This window comes from Myiozetetes cayanensis, unplaced genomic scaffold (genome assembly GCF_022539395.1).
Source record: "Myiozetetes cayanensis isolate MyiCay16 unplaced genomic scaffold, myiCay2020 scf9, whole genome shotgun sequence".
Lineage (NCBI taxonomy): Eukaryota > Metazoa > Chordata > Aves > Passeriformes > Tyrannidae > Myiozetetes > Myiozetetes cayanensis.
Genome location: NW_026088185.1, coordinates 35,734,976 through 35,751,636, shown reverse-complemented (window position 1 = coordinate 35,751,636; position 16,661 = coordinate 35,734,976). Strand labels below are relative to the sequence as shown.

The 16,661-nt window shown below is 39.5% G+C and overlaps 1 long non-coding RNA gene across 3 annotated transcripts in view; it reads right to left on the bottom strand.

Moving 5' to 3' along the window:
* Window positions 1–5,389: 5,389 nt before the first annotated feature.
* LOC126652767 (uncharacterized) overlaps window positions 5,390–16,661 on the bottom strand; it is a 29,382-nt gene continuing 18,110 nt past the window's right edge. For 2 of the 3 annotated variants that reach the window (XR_007632042.1, XR_007632043.1), the window contains 4 exons: window positions 14,709–14,837; window positions 7,244–7,343; window positions 6,501–6,571; window positions 5,390–5,674 (listed from right to left, as the gene is read on the bottom strand). This is a non-coding gene — a long non-coding RNA (uncharacterized LOC126652767). The remainder of the gene's footprint in view (window positions 5,675–6,500; window positions 6,572–7,243; window positions 7,344–14,708; window positions 14,838–16,661) is intronic. The other variant, XR_007632044.1, reaches the window with a different exon arrangement.

Below are 16,661 nucleotides of genomic sequence, written 5' to 3'. Positions count from 1 at the left end.
GCACTTCCTCTTTGCCTGGCTTGACATACAAGATGAGAGCAAATACATCAAAATTGTAATCTTGAATGATCAAAATAAATCACATACAATTGATTTTGACTAATGTAAAACTAACTGAATACATTTCTGGAAACAGTACTTATGAATTAATAATAGTGATTAAGATGAATTAAACACACAGACTAAATTCTGCCCTACAACATGCTGACTTCCATGGAAACTGTGCGTGCATTTAGGGGCTGAGTCTAGCAACTTAATTCTGAATTATTTTTTATCTGTTGAATCAAAGTAGTATGTTAAAAAGAATTTATGTGGCTAAATAACAAGCTGAACTTATCAATGTTTATTGAGCTTTGAATATTACTTTCTCTAATTAACAATGTATTTGCTTAACTATGCAAAAAGTGGCTTTTGTATAACCCATTATTGCCACAGTGCAGCAAGTCTTAACTAAGCAAAGGTGCAAGAAGTGTGACTCAAAACAGTATTTTTATTTCAGTGGATAAGGGCAAATTCCAAGATTCATTAGCTCTGTCTCCTGTTTTGCACCTTCTTCCCATTTACCTATCATGAAAAGTCCAATCCACAAATTCTCCCACCGTTCTGACAGCATTATGTCCCAAGTCTGACCCAGAAGCATTATGACACCTAAAATTCATTTATATTTTTGTTATATATTTCCCTTTCCATATACCTGTCCTTCTCATAAATATATGTATGTTTTTATATGTAAACACATATTTTTATATGTATTTTATTTCTATGTGTATATACATGTGTATTTTCTCATATGTATTTGTCTGTCTCTATAACAGATTAATTCTTTATGACAAACTTGTTTTTTGGATTAGAAACTGTGTGGAATATAGAGTAAGATAAATGGAATAAATTAAAATGTACATTGTGGCATCTATGAGGATTTACAGAGGTACATTTAGGAAGGAGAAAAGAGGGACTCAAGCAAGTTCAAGCCCATCAGGTGGAAAAACTGTGTTTAAGACTGGGCATGAGAACAGAAAGGAGGCAAAACTGTGGATGTGGAAGTAAATACAAAATGAGCAGCGTTGCCATATGGGTTTCTCGAAGGAAGCATGTGCCAGGTTAACCTCTCTTTGCCTGGTATCAGTTCTGATTAATTCAGATGAGAACATCTGCAAAGAAGGACTTGCAGGTGAGCAGAGGGAGAGCCTGGGCCATCAGAGAAGATTAGAATAGCTGGGCATGCTCAGCCTACTAAAATGAAGGCTGGGATGCAATTTCTGTCTACAGACAAACCAATGGGGTTAAAAGAAGTGGGGAGAAGACTTGCTATTAACACAAGTATGAATGGGTTTCATCTGACAGAGAGTTTTGGGAGAAGACTGATGAAGGGACCTGACAGTGGGAGCTCACCCACAAGCAGCCCATGAGGGACATGGGGATGAGGGATGTATGAAGACAGCAGCCTCAGAGGCTGCAGAAGATGGATTTTCACCAATCCACAGGTGGGATTATGAAATGTGGGAGTAACCCTGTGATCAGAGGGTCCCCGCCAGTCCCATCTTGCTAACATAAAATTTAATGATTTTTTTTTTTAAAAGCATGGATCTGTAAATTTTTACCACTTAGATTTAAAAAATAAATAAATAAATAAATAAATAAATAAAAAGGAAACAAACAAAACCTAAACCAAACCAAACCAACAAAAAAACAAAAACAAAGCAACAAAGTTTACTAAGAGTGATGAAGTCAAAGTTTTCCCATCTAAATATTCCCCCTAAATGTAAAAGGCTTTGAGGTGACCTCACTCTGGCCTTCCAGTACCTGAAGGCGGACAACCAGAAAGGTGGGGAGAGAAATTCTGCAAGGGCCTGGAATGACAGGGCAAGGGGGAATGGCTTCAAACTGAGAGAGTAAGTTTAGATTAGACATTAGGGAGAAATTCTTCCCTGTGATGAGGCCTTAGCACAGGTTGCCCAGAGAAGCTGTGGCTGCTCTTTTGGATGAGGATTGGAGCAACCTGGTTTAGTGGAAGGTGCCCCTGCCCATGGGACAAGATGATCTTTAAGGTCCCTTCCAACTCAAAACATTCTATGATTCTATGGTTCTATAGTTCTGTGATGGCTATAAAATATTATTTTCAGTAGCAAACTCTCTCTTGCATTTGTTTCTGGAAGTTCAAGACAGAAGCAGGCAGGAAGTACAGAAGGGATGTAACATTTATACCTCACTGGCACTGGCTGACCTCCTCCAGAGAACCCAGGACATGCCTGGGTTACTCTCCCTGTTTCTGGTGATTAAACAGCCACTGATCTCACCTCTTGCTAAATCCTAATGACACACAATACATGTGGATCTCTCTGTTGGATGGTAACAGGAAAATGGGCTGTCTCCACATCCATAGGCTCCTGCCAAAAGGGAGCTCCCAGTCCTCCCAGTCTGGACAAGGACAGAGTCTGGCTCATGGCAAGGACATTTGGGGCAGGTACTGGAACAGTTTCTTGAAGACACCAATGGCTCTTCTCTGTATGATCTGAAACAACAGGCTGGGCAAATGCTGCTCCATCCACAGAGCTGATCTTACCTTAGGCCAGCCGGGTGCACCAGATGCTCTAATCAGTAGACCATATCAGATCTTTTCTAAGAGAAAATATCCTTTCCTTGAGAAGGAAAACAGTAGTTGGCTTGAAGAGTTTTCTTTCTGTGTTATTAAATCTCTTGTTAATTGGTTAAATTTTTTTGATCAATTTCATGTTTATCAGCAACTTGAATTGGGAATTTCTAAAAATATGATATTTTTGGAAATCCATTCACATGAAAAATGTTGTGGTTTTCAATTTTCATCCAAGAGTTGGATTAATTTCTTTTCTAAAAACAGAAAAGATGTAATGGGAAGGGATTTCCACTTTCTAGCCAGCCATGGCATTTAGTGGTATTATTATAATTAGTTATTTTCATTCCTTTTATGTAGAACCATTCATAAATATCCTAAATTGTAGCAAGGAGTACGCACAAGTAATTTTTTTAAGAACATGGCAATAAAAACCAGAATCCTATTTTTTAACAGAAAAAACCCAAGTAAATTAAAACTTTGGTTTGAGATCAGAGCTTGTATGCAAATGAAATTACTGGACAGGCCAGAACATATTAAAAGTAAAGCTTTATAGTGAAACAACGAACCTAAAAATAATTAAATGCATTTAAATGTTCCCAATGTTCCCAACTTTTGGAAGTCATTACCACATAACATAAAGTAAGTGATACACTCTAAATTTGGCCCTTGCTCCTCAAGATGCTGAAGGCTCTTCCACATAATCCCTAGATGGATCCAAGCTGTATCTGACAGAGGAGCTTGCTGCTAATTGGTAAAGGCCAATGACAAATTAGAGAGAAACATCCGGCATCCTGATAAAATAATCTGCAGTTTTCAAGACTGATTTCTATTACTCCTTGGAAACAAATAAGGAGAAAAGAATTTGCAACAGCCCTGACCTGGTGCTTGCGAGTAAGCAGCACAGAGGAAGTGCTTGGAAATTAAATTCCCGGAATTTAGATGCCATGGTTTGAAATTCCTGTGTCAGAAAGGTAAAAGAAATCCAGGAGGAAGTTCCCAAATGCTTCTGAAGGAAGGTGGCAGAGGCTGGAGTTAACAAGGCCCACAGGTGTGTTGTGGGTGTCTTGGATGTCAATCCAAATACCTGCCATGGGAGTCAGCAATAAGCCAGGTGTTGATGCTACATCTGGATTCCACTCAGCAGAACATCTGTCCTGTAGTGGTTTAATACACAGCATATGCAGCTAAACGTGCTGTTCACAGAACAGGCTGATAGCTGGCATTAACACACATATGTTTGTAACTGAAGTTTCTGTGATTCTGTGAGTCCACAGGTTAGATGGACTTCGGCAAAATACGTGTGTTTTAAACTGAAAGAGCAGCGTTAAAGGGTTTGCTTAGGCTTGAAAAGGTAGGTTTTCTTTCCCATCACCTGTGTTCATCCTATCAGAGAATATTTCCCTTTTTGCCCTCCTTCGCCAAAATTTCGAGTCCACAAATGTTATCTGCAGCAAAATGAAATCCATCTGCCATCACCTGATGCAAAGAAACTCAGTTGGCAACCTATGCCTTGCATTAACATAAAGATGAGTTGTTTGTTGTTTTTTTCCTGGTGGAAGTAGCATAAATCCCTGATTTAATATGATATACATGACCTAAAGGATGGACACTCCAGTGTTGACCTCCTTTTGGTGTATAAATTATGTACCAGACCTGGTATAAGCCAGGAACTGGTGCTACCAGAGTTTGTGCCCAGCAAAGAGGAGTTTGAGAAGCCTGTAGGAGACCAAAAATCTTTAGAGGATCAGCAAAATTTCATAGAATCATAGAATGATTTGGGTTGGATAAGACCTTAAAAATCATCTCACCCCAACACCCTGCCATGGGCAGGGACACCTTCCACTAGCCCAGGTTGCTCCAAGCCCCGTCCAACCTGGCCTTGGACACTTCCAGGAATGGGGCAGCCACAGCTTCTCTGCCCAACGTGTGCCAGGGCCTCACCACCCTCTGAGTGAAACATTTCCTCCTAACATCCAATCTAAATCTCCTCTCTCTTAGTTTAAAATTGTTCCCCTGTTGTTCCATCTCTTACATGTCCTTGTAAAAATTTCTGGAATCATGAGTGAAGTAGAAAAATAAAAATGACAATAGTGCCCAGGATACAGAGGAAAAAATGTTCTCAGGTGCTGTATTGCCTTCAACCTTTGCAGCAGGAAGAAACACCACATGATTCACACTGTACCATCCCCATACCCATGTTAAATATTCTGCCCATAACCTTTGCTGAAACCCAAATGAATGAGAAACAGTTTCAGTCCAATAATTTACAGATCATTAATGGGAAAAGTGATTATTTGCCTTTAGAGAAGATACCCACTGAAAAATGCAGACATTATGAGCTCTTTAAAAGGATGCTGCAGCTTTTACAGATGCTTTTGGTACAATTCATTTCTGTGAACTGCATGTGAGAAGGTTTCACCACTGTCATCACAAATAAGTGCTATGGCCAGGCTGGGAACACCCACCTTGGTGCTGCAGCATCTTTTGGGTTCCATCTCCTAAATGCAGATGAAGAACAGCTGAAGTTGAGCTGAAGGTTTGGTGGAAGAAGAAATGATAGAATTGCTTCTGCCTGGCTGTAAGTGAAAATTTGAGAGATCTGGGAACCAGGTACATGAAGGGAAAAGAACTTGGCCTGGAATTGGGCCCCAGAGTTTGCAGATCAATCCAGCCACTGTGACTGCATCAAAAATTTCAACAAGGTGACAGACCTACTTCTGGTACCTCTGCAATCCAATGTTCTGTTTCTCTAAAATAATACAAATATACTGTATTTGTTCATTATCTATCCCCAACCTTAAAAGCACCTATTTGGCTCATATTTAAAAATTGCCCAGGAGAACCAGGTAACTCTTTCTAAAAATTATAACATTTTTAAGAAACATAACTGCCTTACTTACTCATATTTAATAATCAGAATAGGTTTTTTCTTTCCCCTCTTGAATACTGACATTTTTTACACACTTAGTTTTCACTAATACCAAAGTCTAGATGAGCTCAACGCAGCTGAGATGAAATATTTCATGCGATATCAGCTTCTTGGCAGCCATTGGATTTGTGTACCCATCAAAACTTCATCTTCTGAGAAGAGAAAGAATTAAGAAAAAGTCATTTACCCAGTTAATTCTGTAACTATCGATTTCAGTGTAAACCCCTTCCTCTTTATAAGATTAATTTTGTTCTTCCCATGCCCCACAGAAAAATCTTGTGCCCAGAGAAAAGCTGCTATGAAAGGGATACAAATGAATCTACTTAGATAATTGTAATTCCAGTCAGACACTGGCACCATGTAGTTCATGTTTTATCATAAGGGACCAATTTCTAAGATTTAGCCATCAGTCTAAAGACTGAAACACAGAATTTCACCCCAAGTACTGCAAAGAAGGCAGAGTTGACTCCAGTCAATGAGATTGTATCTTGGACTGGAAAGACCTGTGAATAAGGGAGTTTTTGCACTGTGAGAATAAAAGCATCTGCATCAGCCTCATGGTGCTAGTGCTCAATATACATTTGTGCTTTAAGTGAGGATCTCTTGTCCCTTTGGTCCATCAGTGGTGTGTTTGGAGGGGTAACCAAGCCAGCAGCCATGCAGACCTTAACACTGCTTTACAAACATCTGCCCTATATTTGAGAAGTAACATCAAACAAAAACCTCACCAGTTTCATGTATTTTGCAGTGGAATCACAGCAGAAGGATTTCCCCCACCTCTTTTTTTTTTTTTTTCTAATCAAAGACTGATTAATTAATTCTCATTATCTCCATCTCTGTCACAAAGATAGCATGGTGACACTGTCAGAAAGCTGTTGTAATTTGCCTCGGGCATGGCTGTAATTTGGTGGTGGTTGAAGCGATCTCTTGCTATTTCAGCAGTTCTCATCAACCCCATGCCCACAGAAAAACACTCACAGACAAGAGCTGCGTACACCAGCAGGACAGAAATAGGTGGTAAAACCAGTATGAGCCTCATTCTTTGCAACCTTCAAACGAGAAGAGCCCAAGAGAATAAATCACAACCTCAGATACTCCCACAACAACACCAAAAAGCAGCTTCGGACCGAGTCAGGACAGGAACCAGCTTGAAAAGCAAAAAAAAGCCCTTTTCCACAGCAAAATGTATTCAGGGAAAACTTCTAAGCAGCAGCTGCTTTAGGGGCAGAGGGAAGAGTGAATAAACTCCCTCTCCTAGCAGACTTGCAGAGCAGCAACCCACTAGAAGTGACCACACCAGGAAACAGCCCCACCACAGCTCCATCAGGGTGAGCTGGGACAGCACCACGAGCGTGGGAGACCAGCAGGACCGGCCGCTCCTGGCAGGGCGCAGTGCGAGCTGAAAGCGACCATGGGCAATTGAAACCACATGGCCAGAGCCCCCTCGAATCACAAGGTTGGTGCCGACCCAGCTTTCAACTCAGAGAGCTACATAAACCAGACGAGGTGCAGCGAACAATGGCTCACGCGGGTGTCCCAGATTCCACCAACAATGTTGCCCACATTGGTGGTGACTCAATTTGTTTCCATCATATGCTCTTTAGAGTTGCCTCTGGCAGCTCTATTTTTCACGCTCCTTTTCCAAACGAACCTTATCCAACAGCAGAGGGATGAGCTGGCACCAAGGAAAAAGCATATGAAGCTCCGTTTCCCGATCATACCTAATGATTCCAGGTTTGAGGGTTGCTCCTCCTCCTCTCGACCCTCCTGGCTCAGTTTCAGAGTTCAGCTCATAGCATGGCATCTTCTCACACCACTGTTCTGTAGAGCACATGCAGTCAGCAGTTATCATATACAACACTAAAAGAAATGATTAAAAGTGGGTATTTATCCTGTATATACATGTACCTGCCTTTTATATAGAGCTGTACTACATCATCTTTAGTGTAGAAGCAGCAGAGTACTTAGAAGAAATAACATAAATATATACCTGACCTCAGTGGGAAAAGAAAATCTTCTTTCTCAGTATAACATACTGTAACTTGAAGTTTGCTCTCCCAGCATTATTTGTTTAATAGAAATATTTTCTGTACCACCTTGTTCTGGCAGAAAGTCAGAATTTGCATTTATATGAGGTAGTTTATCAAATATAACATACAGAAGTCTGTTAAGTACACATTGCATTTTGTTTGTGAGAAAATCTGTTTGTATTTAATGTAGTTTTTAAATTAACCTTAATGAAAGCTTCTGAAAATTGTTGTTCTAAGCATTTGAAATATGCAACAAGAACTAGTGGAAGACATAAACATGTTTTCCATTATATGTTATCAGATAGTCCAAAATTACTACGAAAAGAATGTGGGACTATGTTAAATTAGAAAGATAAGCAAGCATTTAGTTAAAAGGAGAAGGTCTTTAGAAGAGTAAAGCATCTGACAGTTAACCCCAACATCTTATGATCTCCTACCAAGAGTAGGACAGCACTTGCAGAATACAGTAGGGTGTTTCAACCACATCCATGGCTAAGAGTGAACAAAAAAGAAGGCATGTTTCACAGAAATCCGGTGGTGGATGTTTGTTCAGTCCAATATTCAGAGAGTGGTAACATACCCATGGCCATTTTTGAAGATCTTACTGAACCAGAATCAAATATGGTTTGCCCACAGTATTTATTATCTTTTGAAAGAAACCAACCCAAACACACGACCTTTACAAACGGCCTTCTAAGAGAAAATTTATATATAATCCCTTCAATTATCAAAAAAGTATTTTCTGTTGTCCTCTGCTGTTTGCTGATCTAATTTTTTTCCTTTAGCATAAGACGGGTTGTTTTCTGTTGATAGTCACAAGGGTGGCTTCATGAAAAAAATAACGTAGGGAGCAAAAAACGCGTTGGCATTATGACTCTCTTCCCATCTTTTCCTCATATACCCAATTAAATGTATTACAAAGACTAGAAGGGGAGTGTGGAAAAATTGCCAAACAAGGACAGGCATCAACAGGACATTTAACACGTCATGTGAGAAGCAAGACTACAGACAAGCAGTACCTAAGTAGCTCATTGGTGAGTTGTTGTAACAATAATCATTCAAAAAACAGCAATAAAAGCATCACTGGTAATGATCAAGTAAGGGAAGGAAAATCTGACTAATGACTTTGTCGTACTATTCTGGTAACCCTTTGCATAGAGAAAACTCAGTAAAATCAGGTTTTAATCAGGGTGATATTTTTCTGGAAACTCTTTCTTCCCAACACATTCTGGCACTTAACCAGTGCTCGAATAACATTCCCACAGCAAGTCTCCAGTCAAGTTCCTTTTCATAAGCAACTGCTCCGGAAAACAGGAAAATCAGAGGGCTCTTCTCAGAACACCATTACCTTCTCTGAGATACAAAAAGAGGTAATGATCAGTTTGCTGGTTGTGCAGCCACCTGAAGATGAAAATTCTGGACATTGGAATTATGTACGAATCTGTCCAACATAGGAGCCACCTCCACTGAGTATCAGAAGCTGAACTTTCACTCCCTTTAACTTATATTTTGTCACTAAAAAATTGGAAAATTGGGTTATCTTCAGTTTTGTTTTGGAGCATAATATAGGCAGGGCAATCTAGCTGTCGTGGAATACTGCAAATCCTGCTTTGGAGCACGTCCTCAGTAACTTGTTTGAAGGGAATGGTTTCCTATAACCGAGAAACAGATCACTGTGCTCATAGGGTGGTCACAGAACTCCAGCTCTGCTTTGCATTACAAGTGGAATTTTTAATAGCCAGGGAGGAAAAAAGAGCAAGAACTGAGAAGTTGCATTATGAACATTTTGCAGTAGAGACCAATCCTAAATATTGCATAGGCTCATTTCCTGCACTGTCCAGGGCTTCTGGGGTTCTTTTCAGCTATATCAGGCAAAGGGTGGGTTGGAAACAGAGAGTTTGGGAGATCCAGCCTCCTAAAGTCCTCCACCCTTTGGCTTTCCTGAGATTCCTTGGAGGTCGTTAACCAGACACAGCCGTGAGAAGGGATACAAGCCCTTGGATCCCCTTGTGCTACAACTTGCGACTTCTTTAAGAGGACAGAAAGCTCCTACACTTCATGCTTTTGGCTTCATGACTACTGAGCCTGGAAGGTTTAAGAGCTTGACTCAGTTTTCCATGTTTTCAGGCTCCAGGCTGTAGATGGGATTGGGGGGGAGTGGGGGGAGCCACAAGGAACAGAGCTGTCGTAGGAATGCCGAGACGCCAGGCGGGGTGAGGGGAAGACCTCGGAACAATAGCGAAGAGCTTGGGGACATCTTCCATTAATAAGAAAGTTCTTGGCATACAGAACAGCCAGGCTTAGGAAAGTTTTCTGAGCCTTTCCTCAAGAGCTAAAGGAGAGTCTTTTTAGGTTTTTTTTACTTATTTTGAGAGCTGGAATGAGCAGAATTTGCATATTCTTTGGACACTACGGGAGAGAGATGGAACTAAGTTGCTGTGGATAGGCCAAAAAATAATTAAGGCAATTATATACTGTAAAAGAATATGTTATGCTATTCCTAAAGGAAGACTTTTGGCCAGATAGAACTGATGACAAATATTTATTTTCTTGTTTTGGCATTAATAGCCCTAGTAGGCAATATTAAAAACACTTTTCAGTATTTATGTGTATTACTAGGGTGCCATTTTTATTATGTTTAGTGCAGAATTTTTTCACACGTTAATACAGTGCACATTTGATTTAAGAAGATATTAAAGCCTGTCTAATAGCAGAGTGTGGCAAACAGGATGAGCAGAGGTTTGGGGCAACTTTGGAAGGATCTGGGGTGACACCACTAAAGCCAAACCACGTAAGTTTAACTTAACGGGGAAAATTACCTGGGAAAAACACCAGAGCTGTGGGGTTACGTCCCATGACACTGCAAGGATACAGAGATCTTGGAGCAGGAAGCTATTTGGCAGCCTTTCTGCCTTAGCTGGCTGAGAGCAGCCAGGAGCTGATGTAGTCAGTGGGCAGGAGAGTCACTCCCAGCGAAGAGTCGAGGAGGCGAAGGCGGTCCCAGTGAACTATCAAGAAATACCGTTTGGAAGTTATTATGTAACGTTGGGGTCAGAACTGGAGATAAGAGACTGATGCATCACAGCCTTAGCAACACAGCCAGTGTTAGCATGTTTGCAGAGATAAGGAAGATTTGGCGTGGCACACGGGCATAAAAACGAGGAGCCAACACGAGCTGAAACGGAGCTCAGAGCACCACTGCCAAGAGATGTAATTCTTGTCTTCATCTCCTTTGAATATCAAGGTTTATTTAGTTTACAAACATATGGGTTTTCAAAGCTATTACAACTGTGACATCGATTTAGAAGCTCCAGACATGCAAGAGGTTAAGATTAGAGCTGGCCAGAAATTTTCTTACAAAACAGAATTTTGCATTTTAGCCAGGATTAGTTAAGACAACTGAGCCTTACAACATCATCCTGCCAGGTGAAAAAATGACTCACTTGACAAGCACAGTGCTGCTGGAATGAGTCCTTTTAAATTGTATGTTTACATAAACATTTATGGGGTGTTATTAATTCTTAAGAAAAGATGTGATAGGGAGAATTGCTCCTTTCAATTACTCGGGCAAGGGGAGGGCACTATGGGAGACACTGCATTCCTCGGATTTACCCAAGTGGGGAGGAAGCTCTTGCTTCTCTGTACAGCAGGGTGGATTATGCCTTCATGTCATGCCCTATACCCACTATAACCTGAGTTTTTTTCAAAAGCTCATCAAAACTGAAGGACAAATGCTTTATATCTGAACTGAATTAAAACTGGCATCTAACACCCCCCCTCCTCAAAAATAAAATATCATAAGCAACCAAAAGCCTGCTTCATACAAAAATTCTTTGCTGGCTATGAAATGAATGCCTAAATATTAGAATCACAGAGTTAGTTAGGTTAAAAAAGACCTCCAAGATCATCAAGTCTCACCCTAATATTACTACTAAAAATATTAATACTAATACTGCTAGTAATAAACCCCCACACCTGTAGGCCTTTTTCACAGAACATTCTGAGTTGGAAGGGACCCACAAGGGATCATCAAAGTCCAGCTCCTGGCCCTGTACAGGACAGCAGATGATGTTTTGCTCACTGGATGTTTTGCACCCTAAAGGTCCTGCTGCAAAAAAAGTGAAAGCAGCACAATCCTGTTCCAAATCATCACTACACCCTCAATCAAAGAATTTTGGACTTCATCTCAATTCCCTCAGACTCTGGGGATTATTTGGGCAGGACCCTAGATTACAAATCAAAGAGCACTGAGCAGCACATGTATATGTTCCAGTTATGAAAGCTGCTTAATGACTAAAGTCATCTATGCTTAAAAAAAAACCCAGACAACAAACCACAAACCAGCAAAACTGATGTTGAGATCTGAAAGTATGTCTGTGGATTGACAGGGCAGAGGTTAAATCCAGATGAGGGTCACTCAAGCCTGGTGTTAGTCTAAATGAGTACAGCATTAATGCTGAAAAATCCCGGTGATGAGCTCACCACCTGTCTGCCACAGAAATCCGACTGCAGAGCTTCGGTTCAAACTTGGGGTTTACTTGCATTTAAAATACTTACACTCCGTGAACTAGGGAGGAGGAAGTAGGTAAATCTGGCTTTTGATTTCAATCACTGTTACTATCTTTAAATTACTTTTGTCTGTTGCCTTTTAAAAAGGCACCATTTCTCACTGCAAGTGCAACAGGATGCTTGTGCTTCGGGAATGTGACAGGGAGCAGTTCCAGTACAGCAGGGCTTTAAATGGCCAGGAAAACAGAGCACAACCCTTCTTCTTTTTTATAATATAATTTTTTCTTTGCTTACACATTTTGCTTTTACATTCTTATATGCAATATTTACAAGAGAGGTCTGAAAAAGCTATAGGAGAACTGCAAGCTGTCAATCATAGCAGCGGTGACAATACTCACATTTAGGTCGTGATCTCTAATAAAATAACGTCTTATTGACTCAGAACTGAGCTTTGTACAACATCAAAGGGTTAAAATAACCAGCACTTAAAGGGAAGAGGAATAGATCACTTACAACACATATTCTATTATTTGCTGAGGACTTGTAGGGTGGATGTAAGCTCGTTATCATTCACTAAAAGATAAAATTTGCTGCAGAAGGTACACACTTTGCAAGTGTAGAACAGCTAATCTCAGACCACTAATAGATTTAACCTTGTATATTCACAGATATTTAAAAGTGTTATGGTTTGAAGGTCAACTCCACTGTCTTCGAGTACAAGGAAAGCAAAGAAAGGAATAAAAATTAGAAAGAATTAATTCTTCAAAAAGTTTCTACAAATCAAAACCCTGCAGTTTCACACTGAGAACAAAAGAAGCATATTAAACACCAAAGTTTATCAAGACAAATTAGGTCCCAGTTTCAAATTTTCTTTAATCTTTTGCATCTGAACGTTTTTTTGCCTCATGCTGTTTTCCCTAGTTAAATGTTAAAATGAATTCTAGCCAATACCATTGACTTCCTCCCTTAAAAATATTGAGACACATAATAAAAAATTAATTACTTCCCCTAATTTCCGTGTGATTCTTTAAAAAGATGTAAAATTCATTTAAAGTAAGTGGTGACTTTGTCTTTGAAGATCACGACAATTAACATGGATCAAAGCTTAGGTTCTGTAACGATGATAGCTTATTAGCATAATGAAATTAACTTAGAGACAAGAATCTTTAATAGGTACAACAAAAACGCTTTAATAATACTTGAAGAAAATTATGTATTTGCTAGAAGTACAACAGTTTCAGACTTTCTATCCAATTAATAAGTTGTTAATTAACTCCTTTTCCAAACAATGTGCACTTTAAGTTAACATCTGCCCATTGGATAACACTTTCCTATGGTATTTTTTCTCAATATACTGTAGAACTGCAACACTGTTTTACTGGGAATTCCTTGTAGGACTGTTCTTATAGTAGGGGAACAGGACCCAAATATAGTAATATGCTTTCTGTATCCAACCAATTAAAAAAAAAAGAGAAGGCTTATTTCAAAGATGGGGAGGAGGAATGGGTAATTCCTTAATTATGGCTGCATTGTCTGTGGCAGAGCATAGTTTCAGATTTCTTTACATTTTCAATAGAAATTCTTTTCTGCAGTTTATATGGCCCTGCAAAATGGCTCTCTGCTGACTACAGCCTTATATAGACTCAATTTGGGAGCAATTTTCATATCTTTTTAAAATATCTATTTATAGTTCCGTGGCACAAGATTTTACAGTCCTATTTTATAAGACCATAAATCAATAACTATTGTTTTTGAAGATTCGGAGCGGGAAGGTTGTTCACAAAAAGTTAGAATAGAACCTTGTGTATAAAAATGGTATTTTCATAGTCTTTGCTTTTTAGTGCAGAATAATAGAGGCTTTCAGCACTTGAATTTTTAATTAAAATGACACAATTTTGTTTTGGGGGTTTCTGCTCATATAGTGGTTTGGGGATCAAAAATTTCACAGGGCCTTTTGCAAGTGGATTTGGAGAACGCACGTGACTCTGCACTGCAAGGGCTGCTTAGGCCAAGGATGGAACAATTAAATAGGTCTTATTTGAAACAAATGAGTTATTATATTCTATTGGGTCAAGGATTCATGTTTTAATAAATCCTTAATTACAGTAACTTTTCATTTAATCTGGCGAATTCTAAGCAAGTTAAGAATTTATGAGAGTTGGAATCAGCAATAAAAAAATATGCCTGTCTGCCATTCTGCTCAAGGCCACACAGGTTGAACTCATTTTGAGCATTGTGGAAGCCAGGAACATATCTCCTGAACAGGGCATTGCAACATGATTACATCTATGTATGTATAAAACAATATTATGTGTGTATAAAATAGTATTATGTGAGTATAAAATAGTACTGTGTGTGTATAAAACAGTATTATGTATGTACGAAGCAATACTGTGTGTATATAAAATTATACTGCACATTAAATTGTGCATAAAATTATATACAGGATTACCGTATTATAGTCGTTATTAATAATAATCTGGAAATTCTTAATTCCTTTTTTTTTTTTTTTTTCAGAAATAACAAAGGAACAACAACAACAATCAACCAAACACAAAACCTTCAGCACGATCATGAGAGCATTTTTGAGGTGGGTTATTTTTTGCCTTGGCAAGCTTTTCTCCCAGGAACCTGTGAGTACACAAACCTTTTTGTGCAACATCCAGCCAAAACTCTTCCAGTCACTTCTGGCTGAAGTCAGGATTTCTATTTCTGATCATGTGTGGTGCTGGCCAGACTCCTCTCAGCCCATGTGGTTGTCAGAGCACAGGCACCTCTGAGAAGAGACAAAACTGAGTCCTAGTTCATGTCTTCATATAACATTTTTAAAATTTGAATTTTAGCATTAGAATTTGCTGCCTCAACAGCACCTGGAGTACATTTCTGCCAGCTCTAGCCAAACTTTTTCTCCTCTAGAATCCTTATGAGTAATAACTAATTAATACTCAGCACACAAACAGCACAAGCCTTACCATCCAATGAAAAACCTTCCTCTTTGGGATGGAAACAAGGTACAACTAATAACTCACGTGTAAACTGCATGACAGTAGAAAGAAATTGAGGAAATTGCTCTTTTCCGCACACAAACAGGCAGTACCTCCACTTTTCCAAAGGTTTTTGTCTCCTTACTGAACATAAATATGCAAAGTCCTGGAAATGACAACTGTAGCTGGCTGAATTCCTTTTTTGTTTGTTTTGGGGGTTTTTGTTTGGTTGGTTTTGTTTTGTTTGCCATTTATAAAGCTGCTGTGATGTTTTGGGGGCTTTTTTGTTTTTTGGGTGTTTTGTGGTGTTTTTAATTTCAAATCAGAATCGATTATTTTTCAAAATTTCTCCTAAAATATCAAAGGCTGAAAATCCTTTTTTAGAAACAAAACAGACTAAGAGCTGTGCACTGCAAGCCACTCTCTGTGGCCTGACAGCAGCTGCCCATAAGAGCGATGGGGATGACACAAGTGGCACCAGATGTGGTCCCAGTTTACTCAGCAGCTTCCAGGTCTGACTCCTTTCCTGGATCTGGGGAGATTTTCCCACCAAAATTGCCGTAGGGCTTAGTAATACAGGAGCTCTGCAGGCAGGAGGTCCTTCTTGGAGGAGCTGAATCCAAAAGCTGGCAGGATTTGGGGCCACGCCCGGGAAGTCCCTGTTTGCCACCAGCACGGGTGGCTGAGCTCTCCAGAAACTGAGCCTACCCCACTTCCAGCAGAACCTTTCTGAAAACAAAGACATTTCCTTTTAACTACTTGCTTTTGGCACACCGGGGCTTTTTTGAGGTAAAACATTTCCAAATTGTAAATCCATCAGATAATTCCTCAGTTCCAAGCTCCTTGGTATCCAAGAAACATGATACAACCTTGGCTGGGAAGTGCAGTCAAAAGAACATCATCACCTATTGCCTTTCCTGCATACTTCCATGGCATACCTATTTTTCCCTGGATGAATCCCAAGCCAAGAAAAGTCTCTCTCTATGCTTAACAAAATCCAGTGTTTAAGCTGTACAAGATACTGAGTGCAGGCCAGAAACATTACAAGTTTTTCTAAATAAGACATTATTATTCTTTACAGAAGGAGAAAAAAAGAGAAAAGATCAGGCTCATCTCTGAAATTAAGAAATGTACTCACTCTTCCAAATTTTGAGTCAATATTCAGAGTTAGTTTATATATAAGGTTTTGCTGGAGTTTTACTGGCAATTGATACAATGCCAGAAGATACTAAATTCTCATTTTTAGTGAATGACCACTGCACTGAGCTGCCAACCATGAGTTTCCTTTATGATAACAAAGAGCTTGCCAGGGTAACCCTCAGTAAAAAATGACGCTGGTGAATACATCGATTTAAAGATAACCAGTACACCACTTCCATTGTTCACACATGGTTTCATTTTTTGGTCAGCAGGATATATTTTTTTCTTGCCCAGCTAGTCCTTCCAACAAGGTATTCCAGTCTTTTTCCTGCTTTGGAAACAGAAAACTCTGTAATTCTGTGACTAAATCATGAGTACAGATGCAGTGTGGTTGGTCAGCTTGGTGCACTGGACACACACAAGAGCAGGATTTGTTGAGAAATAGTGATGTAGCAGGCTTTATCAATTATATAATA